This window comes from Eptesicus fuscus, chromosome 2 (assembly GCF_027574615.1).
Source record: "Eptesicus fuscus isolate TK198812 chromosome 2, DD_ASM_mEF_20220401, whole genome shotgun sequence".
In the NCBI taxonomy this organism is placed as follows: domain Eukaryota; kingdom Metazoa; phylum Chordata; class Mammalia; order Chiroptera; family Vespertilionidae; genus Eptesicus; species Eptesicus fuscus.
In genome coordinates, this window is record NC_072474.1 from 110,763,868 (window position 1) to 110,774,792 (window position 10,925).

A 10,925-nucleotide genomic window follows, 5' to 3' on the forward strand; every position below is an offset into this window, starting at 1 on the left:
TTGGAATCACTATTATATACATAGATGAAACCATGAAGCTTGGTGAGAGCTTAGTTCAATAAGATAAGAATGTCTAGGATAGAATCTATTAAAAATATTGGACCTTAAGTTTTATGCTCACTGTTGCTTCTAAATAACCTGAAGTCCTGCTATGAAGAGAGAAAACAGAAGTTTTGATGTCAATATTTTTATATATGAAGATAAATTATGATCATAGGTAAGAAATTGGCATGAAGAAATTAAAGTATAGTCCTGGGTCTCCTCAAACTATGTATTTGGACCCTATGGAGCCCTTCATATTGTATCTCTGACTTATAAAATTGTACAATTGAAATCCCTTTAGCCTAGAACGTATTGAGCTGTCTTCATGCTGCTAGAGAAAGTGAAGGAAGTTGATGACTACAAAATACTGGAATTGATCTATTGATTTGCATTTAGCGAGACTACTATAGTATCCTACACATAGTAGGTGCTCAACTGATCACATTTTGGCAAATGAACAGGTACTATAATATGGATAACTTAGAGTTTACAGGTAATTTAATTAATAACTTTTACTTTTTATGCTGGGAAAGACAAATACCCAGTTTGGCTAAACCATGAACAGAGTATTGGGTATGAAGTGACTGAGAAGTGCAGATGTATGGTTTCATCTAGATAGCTCAAGCTAGGTCATCAGTGCTTATTTTATCATATCTGGCCTCTTTTATATTAGCTTCACCATTAGCCTGGCTTTTCTAATGGTGGCAAAATGGCTCTAAGCCCTGCATCTTTTCACCATCAGGACCTGAGGAGAAAAGAACTGCCTCCTTGCAGAAGTCACAACTTGTTGGAGGCTCTCACCTGGCTATGAACCCACGTCTGAGCTGATCACTGTGCCCAGAGGATGGCCAGATGATGTGCTGATTAGTTCAAGACACTGGGGCCTCACTTCTGGAAGTAGGTTTAACAAACCTTTAAATCTACTGTGTGGGCATGAATTCCCAAAAGTAAAAAGATAAAAATTTCACCGGCAAAGTGACCAAGAAATAAACACTCTAATTCACCAATGTGACTCCTCTTTTGCATGAATGCTACTTGTAGCTAGAAGTTAGTTTTATTATTTTTTTCCTAGTTGAAGACCGAAGCAAACATGTATAACTATAGGAAGAGGCAAGGCAAAATGCACAGACATTTAAGACATCAGGAAAACAATACAACAATGTCATTTGAGATTGCTGGTGATCTGAATTGCTAGAGGCAGTTTATTTTGACTTGTTGGCTACCCAAAGTTTTGTGACCACATATGGCCTGTACCCAAGATCATATTCCATTGTGCCAGATTTATTTTAGCTTCTAGGAAAGAATCATTGGCCTGAAAACTTCAATTTCCAACCAACCCCAATAGCAATGATATTTGGCATGAATTTTCATGTTGGCTGCATTTCAAACTATCAGCCCTTTATCAACAAAGTTTGTCTATGAGGCAGAATAACAGTTTCTGCCCTCTAAATTGTTCTGAAGGTTCCCATCTCTGGACATGTCATATTCAAAGTTACCAGATGTGCAAATACAGCCTCAGGCTGATTCTGTGGGTCCATTATAATTTGACTTCCTGTTTTGACAACTCTCTGTTCATACAAAGAGGAACAGGTAGCATCTTGATGTGAATTCACTGCAGCCATTTGCTATGAAACCTTCCAGGTGCAGCAGCTGACAACTCTAACTCCTTAGAGAGAATGACAGCATTTGCAGCTTTGAGAGTCACCTCATAAATCTGCCATCCACTTTTTAAATACAGATCCTCATATAGACTCGATTTATTAGAAATGTTCCAAGCTACTGAGAAATTAAGCATGTAACGCAGTGAAGAAATTCCATCTCAAATATAGTGAAAAAATTACTGTATTTAAAATTAGGAGAGCTGAGTGCTAGTTCATGGGTTGGCCCTGGGAAGCTGTGTGACCTTGGGAAATGTCCTTGTACAGCCTTCTTTTCTTCACTTTAAAAATGGCTGAAACTGGAGCAACTCCAATCCTAGTTATCTATTCTGTTTCTGCTTCTGTTACCAATAAGCTAAGGGAAAAGAGATAAAAAGGGATGTTGTAAAGAAATCAGCCCAAAATTGACTCAACACTCACCACCAAAATGAAACACAAAAAAGTCCCAACATAAAGAAGAAAAAAAATTCATTATATCTTATTTTGATTCAGTTACTTAATTTCACTGAGTAACTTCTAATTACATTTATTTAGACATAAGTAGCTAAATGATGTGACATTTCATTCTATTTCTGAGGATCTCAGGATTCTTATTCTATATCCACACAGCTGTGGGGTAGCATCCACTAACTCAGTTTCATGGCTGAGACACCTATCAGATCACATCAGACTCTCACAGAGTAGGAACCATAGAGGACACAGAGGTGTGCCACCTAGGACCCATTACCTAGTTTGCACCCAGGGTCCAGTGCAAAATGAAAATGCAGGGACTGATTTTTAATTATTAAGAATTTCAGGGGAGCAACAGCAGAGTAGTGAAGTGAGCATCATCGGCCCTTCCAAGCATGGGATGCAGAGCCTCTGCAAAGGCCATGCACTTATAAAGCAGGCCCTGCCCCGGCTGTTGGCTCAGTTGGTCAGAGCATCATCCTGTACATGAAAGGGTTGCAGGTTCAATCCCCAGTCAGGGTGTGTAGGGGAGCCAACTAATTGATGTTTCTCTCTCACATCAATGTTTCTCTCTCTTCTCTCTCTCTCTTTCTCTCTCTCTAAAAAGTGAGGATTAAAAAAAAAAAAGTAAAGCAGGCCTTGGTGCTATCAAAGTGTCCCTTCACCTGGGAGAAATGCCAAGGATGGCCTCAGCTACAGAAAACCGTGTTTCCTAAGATCACACAGTTTCCTGGAGTGAACCATATCCAACTGATATGGTCCGAATGATAGAAAAGGCGGGTGATTTTAGCCCATGTGAGAGAACTTTGCTGGGCCATTTCAGCTTCAGACCTTCTTGTGGGTCTGCTGAGGCTCTTTGGTCTGCATCACAGTTTACTTACTCCACCCAGTTCTGCTTTCCCTGCCTGCTCCACGGGTGTTGTTCCCAAGGTGCCCCCTGCACCCTAAACCAACTCCGAGTTTGTTTCTGGAGACCCCACTTTATTTGAAGAGTAAGTACTTTGAGAACAGTGCATTTTTAATTAAAACATTTATTAAAGATATCTTACCCTTTTAGACAGTATGGATGGACCTGGAGAGTATTATGTTGAGGGAAATAAGTCAGTCAGAGAAAGACAAGTATCAGATGATCTCATTTATATGTGGAATATAATAAACAAAATAAACTGACAAAAAAAATAGATCCAGAGGCATGGAAGCATGGAACAAACTAAGAATCCTCAGAAGGAATGGGAGAAGGGTATGGAGGGAAAAGATCAACCAAAGAACTTCATATATATATATATATATATATATATATATATAGTGTGTATACACACACACACACACACACACACACACACACACACACACACTAGAGGCCTGGTGCATGGATTTGTGCACTGGTGGGGGCATGGCCTGTGGGGATCAGCCCGCTGCGGTAGTGCTGCTCATCCCAGTCATCCAAGCGATGCTCCCACTGTGGGAGCACACTGACTGCCAGGGGGCAGCTCCTGTGTTGAGCTTCTGCCCCCTGGTGGTCAGTGCACATCATAGCGACTGGTTGACCAGTCGTTCTGGTCATTCTGCCATTTGGTTGCTGGGCTTTTATATATATATAGATATAAATAACCCATAGACACAGATAATAGTGGGGTGCAGGCCTGGGGGAGGGAAGGAAGTGAGGAGGAGGGGGGGCAATCAGGGAAAAAGGGAGACATCTGTAATACTTTCAACAGTAAAGATAAATTAAAAGAAAAACATAAAAATTAAAGAAAATAAAACTGTAGAAAGAAAAAATAAGAATAAAATTACCCAAATGTTCACACCCAGTAAGGATCAACATTTGTGTGATCTAAAACTTACCTCAGGCTTACCCTGTGCTGGGCTACAGATCGGAGGGTCTAATGTCTTGATAGAGAGAGGAAAGATAGCGATAAATTGATGTGAACTTAATGTGCAGATAAACATTGAATCCACACAAGGATTCAAAACCATGCCAGGCACATAAGTGGCTACTTCCCCCAAACCCTCCCTGTCTGCCCTTTTCCTGAACTTGAATTCTAATTTCAATGCTATCATAATCCAATCTTCTCTTTTCAAATATCACTGGACGCCCACATATAAATGAGGCACTTGAGAGAAGTTCACAGCAGAGAAAGAGGACTACTTGGTGCTAAGCTCTCAGGTGGATGCTGCTTAGTGGTAGTTCCTTTACTGTGAAATATAATAGCTCACATATGTTAATTGTAATAATCGATCCTTTAAGGCCAAAACTCTCAAGGAGGATAGCCTTTCAAAATGACAGCCAATGTAAGTCAAAATGGTCATCATCAGTGCCAATGGCCTGAATAATACCCGTTTTGCAAGCTGAGAAACCTTAGTCATCAGTGAACATAATAGGAACAGAAATATAACTCAGCATTCTCTTCCTGGAAGTTTTCTTCACTGAACTGAGTCATAAGAAAAGCCTTGTCAGGTACGATATTTGGCAGAGATTTGTGCTAGCCCAACATTGCAGGTTCCTTCAACAGCCTTAAAACTATATTTAGTGCCAGGTGGGTAGTTGAAACATCAGTAGATCACTTTGTAAAGTATCCGATTGTCTGGACACTATGCTATACAACTGAAACAAATACAAAATTGCATTGAATGTAAACTGTGATTGAAAAATAAAATGTAAAAATCTACACATTAAAAAAACCCAACTATATTGCCCTAGTTGGCTTGGCTCAGTGGATAGAGTGTTAGCCTGTGGACTGAAGGGCCCTTGGTTCAATTCCAGTCAAGAGCACATGCCAGGGTTGCAGGCTCGATCCCCAGTAGGGGGCATTGCAGGAGGCAGCTGATCCATGATTCTTTCTCATCATGGATGTTTCTATCTCTCTCTCCCTTCCTCCCTGAAATCAGTAAAAAAAAACATACATACTAAAAAAAAAAACTATAAGAAATATTGGGAGTCTTGATCTCTATTAAAGTGAATTCTCCAAATTTTGAGATGAGTATTGTGGATCATGATAAATTACAGAGAGTTTTGGAGGTTCTTGCTGGCAATTTATGATCATCACACAAAACCCAATACATAACCAAACAGTACCAGACATCAAGTATCAATTTTAAAAAATTAAACTTGTCAAAGGAAATGTGTATTTATCTGAAATAAAAATACCACTTTGAAATGTAAAACCTTCCAATCTGCCCTGATGATGTCCTAGGAGAATGCTTTCCTAGATTCATGTTTAAATATGGAAGATGTCCTTGAGCCCCAAATTAGGAATGTCCTTGGCAAAATAATAGAGGTGTTATGGGAATTATCAGCAAACAAACTTGACAGCTCTGAGTGAGCATTGGAGTCCAAGACCAGGAGAATTTCAGATCAGCGTGAGTTAAAGTGGGCTCTCTGTTGTGCTGATTGAGGCTCTACATTGTCAACCAGGTGGAAGTGGGTGTGAATCTTGGCCCTGCCACATTTCATCGGTAAGAGTGGGTCTGTCACTTAACCTCTCTACACCCCAAATTCCTTATGGCTAAGTGCTGAGGAAGGCAGCCATGCCACATGTTCTGTATGAGGTGTCTGAGATAGAGTAAGTACAGCACTGCTGCAGAGCTGGCCCACAACACCTGACAGCTATTACCCTCATGGTCTCATCTTTCAGAGTTCTGGCCCACATGGGAAAAAGGGAGAAAGGATGGAAACACCAAGCCTAAGGAATATGATATCTGAAGCTCTGAAAACATTTTAGGATCCAAAGAACAATGTGAACTACAAAGTGATCCAGAGGAAAATGAGAGATGCAAACCTGTGTGCTTAAAAATCAGGAGAAGGCTTTGAATAAAATTAAAATTACTAGTATAGATAGAAAAATTATCTATAAAAGGCACAACACCACACAGTTATCACCAAGAGTATCATTTTGGCATTAAATTATACAGAGAGCATGTCAACAGTAGCAGCAATGGCTTGGGCATTGTCAAGAACTTATTATGTATTAGGTTATGTGCTAAATACTAACTATGGCTATCTTATTCTATGTATATAAGAATCCCATGAACACAATATAATTCATTCATTCATGCTTGGCTTTCATATTGGGAAAGTCTCCAAACATTGAATTTTAAAAAAAATATTTATAATGTGATATTTTGATATTTATATACATCATGAAATGATTACCATAATCAAGCTAATTAACATACCCTTCACTTCACATAGTTACTGTTGTGTAACATGTGATGCAAACATTTAAGGTTTACTCTTTTAGCAAATTTCAGCTACATCCTACAGGATTATTAATTACTAGAGGCCTGGTGCATAAAATTCATGCACAGAGGGGGGGTGTCTCTCAGCCTGGCCTGCATCCTCTCGCAATCTGAGACCGCTGGCTCCTAACTGCTCACCTGCCTGTCTGCCTGATAGCCCCTAACCACTCTGCTTGCCTGCCTGATCACCCCCCCCCCCGCTGGCCTGGTCACCCCTAACTGCCCTCTCCTGCCAGCCTGATTGCCCTTAACCGCCTCTGCCTCAGCCCCTGCCACCGTGGCTTTGTTTGGAAGGACATCTGGATGGATATCCAGAAGATGTCCAGTCTAATTAGCATATTACCCTTTTATTAGTATAGATAGTCATCATGCTGCACATTTGACCTCCAGAACTTATTCATCCCACATAATTGAAACTTCCTACCCTTTGGCCAACATCTTCTCAGTTTACCATTAACCTTATTTTACAGAGGAGGAAACCAAGGCATGGAGGTTCAGCAATATGCTCAGTCATACAACTAGAAAAATGGTAGATCCAAGATGCTAATTCAAGTCCCAACTGCCCAGATCATACCACCATTTCCTACCACAGCCCATAGAATACCATGGGCTTTGCAGTGACCCAGAAATTGCTTTGAATCCTGGTTATCCATTAGTTTTGTGTTCTTGGAAAGTTATTCAATCCTCTGAACTGCTGTTTTTTTAATAAATAGGAAAAATTATAGTTCCTTCCTTGCAGTGTTGTTGTAAATATTTAGTGGTTTTGTTATTGGGTTTATTGTATTTTAAAGAAAAAAAATCATTACATTAATTGAAGCAGAAAAATTTTTCTGTTCCATTGTTTTCCATTTTCTTCCTCACCTCTGAGAATTTCACATCTACAGGGTGTGGCAAAAGTGGGTTTCCAGTGTGAGTATGAAAACACAGAGTTTGTTCTTGTATTACTTGTATTAATTACTGTATATTTTCCATACAAACAACTGTAAAACTACTTTTGCCCCACCCTGCATATATCCTCCATGAATTACTATTTTTTTAAATCTTTTAACTTGACTAATTTCAACAATTTCAGTACCTACTCTAGTTTCATCTCAAGCAATATCTGGAACATCTCAGAGCAGATAAGAAGTTTTAGTTTTATTCTAACCGATTTAAAAATAACCAAATAATTACCACAATTTAAAGTATCAACTCTGTCCTAAGACTGGCTTGTGTGTCATCCATGCTTTGGAAAATATCATTTAATCAACCTTCAGATGAGAGTTCTGTGACCCCGAGGTGCAATATGTTCCTGGTAATCCATGCATGAGTCTGGAACCCACCCTCCCCAGGGCTCACCAACTCTATAAGAAGGTGACCCTGCTCCTCAAAGTCAGAGTGCAGGTCCATGAGCTGAGTCTGCGCAAACAGTGCGGGTGGGATTGTCACATCTGTCTATCCTAGAGGATGATGTGAGTCCCCTGTGTTATGAAATGTTTCTGAAACTTCTCCATGCAGGTCCCACCTTTTTGCTTCTATTAAAAAACACATCACAGTTTCCTCAAACAAGGTTTTGAGTTGACAGTTTGCAACTTGGCCAATTTGAAATTACTTATGCTTTGGCACTATCTAGAAGGAGAGTTTTAGATAATGTTCCAGTCCTAACAGAGGGAGATTTTCAATGCTCTCATTGAAATGTCACTGAATTGGAATCCTTATCTGCCCATTGTGTGCAGCAAGGGAGACACTGTTTTCTTCCTCATGTAGAAATAGTAAACACATACTGCTAAGACTGCATTGCTTCTAGTATACCTCTTAGGATTATACTTATCCCTCTGACATGCCCAAGTGGGAGAACATTCTTCCATAGCTTCATAGTAGTACATGTTCCCAGTACTGTTTCCCTCTCCCATTCTGGACCTGGTCTTCTACAGGTTTCACAGACCATACCGTATGTAGTGAAAGAGGCCAGGATCTGGACAGGAAATGCAGTCTGCATTTATGAATCCTATGACCTTGGGCAATGGACTCAGCTCATTGAATTTTACTTTCTTCATTTGGAAAAGAAAGAGAGTAATAATGTCTGTTCAATAAAAGTCATGCAGATGTGTTGAGGATATAAAAAAAAAATGTGTGTACAGGAAAGCCTTTATCAAAGGCACAATGCAAATATGAGCCAGGGTGTTATTTTCTTATTCAATTATAAAATTGGCATGCATTTTAACACTTTTGAAGTGTGAAAAATGTTGGTTAAAAAGAATGTAATGCACATTTATGGTCTTGATTATTTTTCTTCTTCTATAAACTATGGTATTGGCTATAGTGAGAGTTGCTAGTGAATTGTTTTGTTACTTGTACAGAATAATAGCAAATTGCTTAATTTATTAAAGTATAATTTTCACTGTACTTGGAAAAATAGAGAGAAATTACTCTTTTGAAATTAAATTTTATTTCTGACAAGTTATTCATGTGCATGGTGAAAATAATTAAATATTACCAAAAAGGCTGTAAATAAAATATAGCAGGAGATTTGCCCATCTCTCCCTACCCACAAATCCTCTCCCTGGAGATGCCCACATTCTGCTCTTAAAACCATTATTTTGTATTTATACCCCAAACTCTACATAATAGGTTTATACTTTCCTTTCATCATTTATTAGTTGTAAATATTCTCTGTTGACTATATTTTGTTGGTTGAGCCTTTGTCTCTCTTATATTCAGGTCTTTATTCTCTCCCTCCATTCTCTTAAATAATCGTGGTGATTAGGGATGGTGGGTGATTCTGTGACAACCCTTCCATTGACAGGGAGAATCTGTCTCCCTTCCACTGGACACGGGGTAGCCTGTGACTACCGTGAGCTTTAGAATATCATGGAAGTGACACTAGGCCAGATCTGGACTTTTAGGAGGATGCCTAGGGTTTTTTGTTTGTTGTTTGTTTGTTTTTGTTCTTCTTGGATTCCTTCTTGACTTTCTGTGTAAGTAAGAATAGCCTGAAGAATTTTAGAGATGTTGTTCCACAGCAGCCTCATAGCCAAATAAAAATAGAGAAGGAACATCATGAGAAAGATATATAGATGTGAGTACTGTCTAATGTAGAGAACTCCAATAAGATTAAAAGGAAAGCCATGGTGTATTCTTAAATAATTTTATTGGCATATTTATCACCAACTTTGAGTAAAAAGACCGAGTTCAGCATAAGAAGAGCTCTTGGGGCCTCTTACCTCTCAGCAGGAATCAAGCTGGGATATGATCTATTTAAAATGAAAAGGAAAGATGATTTTTGATGGAACCAAAAACCCAGAGGGCAGTCAAGAGCCATGGAGAATTTCCCAGAAAGCAGGACCGGAATTAAACATAAAAACTGGTAATATGCATCTGGCTAGATTCCAAAATTTCCCTATGCTAGTGACTACAACATGACCCTTAGCCTCCATCAGTTTAAACAGGAGTTTACATGGTAGCTATCCTGTCTCTGTTGCAGAATTGCGTATTGGGTGTGCTGTGTGTTCAGTTTCTAGATCTTTAGATTGAGAGGAATTGAAGTTATGGAACCACACCCAAAGAGCTTCACCATTCCTGGTTATGATTTATATGCAACACCCTGGACTTTGAGCTAATGCTATAATAGGATGCTACTTAGGAAGGAGGTCATGGTTTGATTCCTGGTCAGGGCACATGCCCAGGTTGCATGCTGGATTCTCAATGGGGTGCATGCAGGAGTCAGCCTAATGACTCGCTCATCATTGATGTTTCTATCTCTCTCCCCTTCCTCTCTCTGAAATCAATAAAACAAACAAACAAACAAACAAACAAACAAACAAACATATTTAAACCTGGGCTGACTGCTTTGATCAGTTGAGCATAGTGGATCTGAGGCTTTGCCAGTCCATGCCTAGCATTTGAGAGGACCACCAGCTTCTACCTTAGTCTCTTGCATCCCTGAATATATGTTATTAGAGCGACCACATGGAGAGTACCTGAGACTATATGGTGAGAGAGAGGAGTCTAGCTAAACTCAGCCTTAAGCCAACCTGAGGAAGATCCAGGCATGTGAGTGAACCCACCTCCTACTATTTATTCTGCTGGTGTTTGAAAATAAAGAATGGTATAGTTTTTGGCTCATTCTCACTATTTAGGCTTCCATGTAATGCACATTTTCAGTATCTTATTTTCAAATACCACACATGGTAACTCTGCCTTCAGGGCCTCTCTGGTTTTCATTTCTCTGAAGAATAAACTCTAGACTCCAGCATGAGCAAAGGAAAGCAGCTAGCCTCAGGAGTTAAGCCAGGTTGAACTCCAGATCGCATCTAAATTTCTCATAGTGCATAGTATCAACAATTTTGAACATTTCTGAGATTCCTTGGGTTTAACTGACTTGATTCTCATAATTATTTTTCTTCCATGTGTTTAGGTTTAGATTTATAGTGTTATTTTGAAAGGGAAACAACATAATAAATGTATGCTATTTATACAGAGTTTCATATTAAGAATTCCATAAATTGCAGCTATGCTCTCATTGTTGTCTTCATCTACATGGTAAAGAGATTAACT

The 10,925-nt window shown here is 39.2% G+C and overlaps 1 long non-coding RNA gene across 1 annotated transcript in view; it reads left to right on the top strand.

The window, feature by feature from the left end:
• Positions 1–999, top strand: part of LOC129150901 (uncharacterized) — a 79,106-nt gene extending 78,107 nt beyond the window's left edge. The window contains exon 3 of the long non-coding RNA XR_008557702.1: positions 785–999. This is a non-coding gene — a long non-coding RNA (uncharacterized LOC129150901). The remainder of the gene's footprint in view (positions 1–784) is intronic.
• Positions 1,000–10,925: the final 9,926 nt, after the last annotated feature.